At 33.0% G+C, this 2,585-nt stretch overlaps 1 non-coding gene across 1 annotated transcript; it reads right to left on the bottom strand.

Annotated features, from left to right (window-relative positions):
* Positions 1 to 1,830: 1,830 nt before the first annotated feature.
* On the bottom strand, positions 1,831 to 1,903 carry TRNAR-UCU (transfer RNA arginine (anticodon UCU)). Its single transcript has one exon. It is a non-coding gene; the product is annotated as a tRNA-Arg (tRNA).
* Between the last annotated feature and the right edge of the window lie 682 nt (positions 1,904 to 2,585).

The following is a 2,585-nucleotide window of genomic DNA, read 5'->3' as shown; positions in this document are numbered from 1 at the left end:
CCTCTAGCTAATAGGGAATTGAGAGGTTGTTGTTCCTCACTTGAGAGTAATTTCTTACTGCTTTCTTGAAAACCGAAAGTTGCTTTCCCTCTCTACTTTTGCATGTTTGTCCATGCCTTCGAGGTCTCTTCTCTTGATCTCTCATTCTCAGGTTATCCCCCCTGTTTTCTTAGAAAGATGTTCTCTCTCTATGTACTAGGTTGTTTAGTGAGTTTTCCCTCCTGTCCCCTACGCAGTCCTTCAGATAGTTACCTCTGTCTACCAAAATATTTCTAGCCTATCGAATGGTGCCACCTGCCTATAGGTCCCCCAGATTTTTTTTGTTGTTGGTTAGTTTGTTGCAATGGGTGGCTAGCATTGTCCATTTTTCCTTTTTAAATTCTTCTCCCTGTTTCCTTGTCTACTGCCGCAAAGAAGCACATTTTATGTCCTATGCTTCCAACTAATAAGATAATACAGATTGTCCCTTTTTGCACAATTTCTAACTTCCATGACCCAGTCCAAATTCATGCTATAAGGAAACCTTAAAAATATCCCCAAGAAAAAATCCCCTCAGCGCTAGAAATTGTGTCCCTTTGACTCAACCAATTTGTTTTTATCAAATGTTTACATTGGTGGAAAATAATTGAGTTGTTACATCAACCATTATCAACCATTGTTGACCATGGTCTTTATGGTTGACCATGTTCAACCATTATCAACCATGGTCCACCATGATCAACCATGGTCAACCATGTTCAACTATGATCAACAAGGGAAAACCATAATCAACCATTTTTAACCATTGTGAACCATGTCCAAACATGGTTGAATATGGTCAACCATATTCAACCTTGATCAAGCTCATCAAAAATGGTCAATGAATCCACCCCATGCACTTTGGTTGTAACTCGCACAACCTCATTTATTAATGTGGTTGACCATTGTGAACGATGTTCAAACATGGTTGAATATGGTCAACCATATTCAACGTTGATCAAGCTCATCAAAAATGGTCAATGAATCCACCCCATGCACTTTGGTTGTAACTAGCACAACTTCATTTATTAATGTGGTTGATATACATTGATCGACTACATTTTCCACTTTTATACGTTAATCGGCATATAAAAATTACATCAATCGACATATATCAACCACATTAGTAAATAAGATTGTGTTAATCAATAATATCATATGATGAACAATATAATCATTAAAATTAACTAATAACAAATTAAAATCTATTTTATATTTCAATAAATATTTGAAAATGAAGTTTTACCACAAAAATATTTAGTCCTAATAAATTTTGGTTATTAAAATCAATTTTTATATTCAATAGATATTTGAAAATAATATTCTACAACACGGGATATTTAGTCCCAATAATAAACGAATAGGAAAATATAAAAGATTACACATAAAATGACATGATGGGAAGGATCTTTGTTATTTTGATGGCCAAAGGCCAACAACTATTGCAACCAGTTTATCATTCATTTTCTATTTATTTTATTTAAACTTTTTTCATTTTAAGGGCAACGTTTACATTTTATTAAGAGATAATAATAGGGTAATATGTTTGTTACCATAAAGATCCTAGTCTAAGATCATCTGCGTTCTATTTTATTTTCAAATAACCTGTTTCGTATTTTATGTTTCAGGTCGCCATTTCGAACCCAGGCTCCGGCAAATCTGTTTTCCAGCGACGATTAAGCTTCAGGTTCCGGCAAATCTGTTTTCCAGCGACGATTAAGCATTTTCAAGACTGTAGAGTTCTCTTAGGCAAGGACTGACAAATCTATTGAGTTTGCCAAAAACAAAATCCAACGCAGGCATTCAAACATACACGCCCGGTGGGACTCGAACCCACAATCGCCTGATTAGAAGTCAGACGCCTTATCCATTAGGCCACGGGCGCGCGGTCAAACAATTCTACGTCTAGCTCAATTTATTCAAATAAATAAAATAAAAATATAGCTTTGTAAACGAAAGAGTGTAATTTTTTAAATCCAATCTGTAACGATCTTCTTTAAATGTCTTTATCAACTTGTAATTTCACAATAAAATAATTTTCTCCTACCACGTCACCGTATTCTTTCATAAATTATTTGGCCACGTATGTTTCCTAGAATGACTTCTTTGGCAAGTCATCCTTAACAATGATCGAATTCCCTTATTGAATGTAATGTCAGCAATAGAGTTTGCTTTTTCCTTTTTTCATTTTTATTAATATTATATTATATTGTATTGTAATTAATTTTAAGTCGTAGTTAGTTCTTGCGGTTTAGTTTAAAAATATAAATATATATAGTATTTAATTTGTTTAAAAAATTTGAATCAATTTATCGTTTGTTAATTTTGTTTTTTTGGATGCTATTTTTATTCTAATAGGGTTCAATTCATCTACAACCATTGATTCTGATCAATCTAGTATAAGGAAACTAATTACTCCCTAACTTGCATCTAACATGCAATTGGCTTATGAAAATGGTTTTATTTTACAAGTAATAAAGCATTATGAGATCGTGGATGCCCATGTTATATAATGTAACACCATATTTGCACTTTTACACATTTTTAGTTTATATATATACAATGTT

Source organism: Pinus tabuliformis, chromosome 5_2 (genome assembly GCF_031772625.1).
Source record: "Pinus tabuliformis cultivar Carrire ecotype Pingquan chromosome 5_2, CPIR1, whole genome shotgun sequence".
Classification (NCBI taxonomy): domain Eukaryota; kingdom Viridiplantae; phylum Streptophyta; class Pinopsida; order Pinales; family Pinaceae; genus Pinus; species Pinus tabuliformis.
Note: the sequence above shows the minus strand (reverse complement) of the source record. Positions and strands in the feature narration are given on the sequence as shown.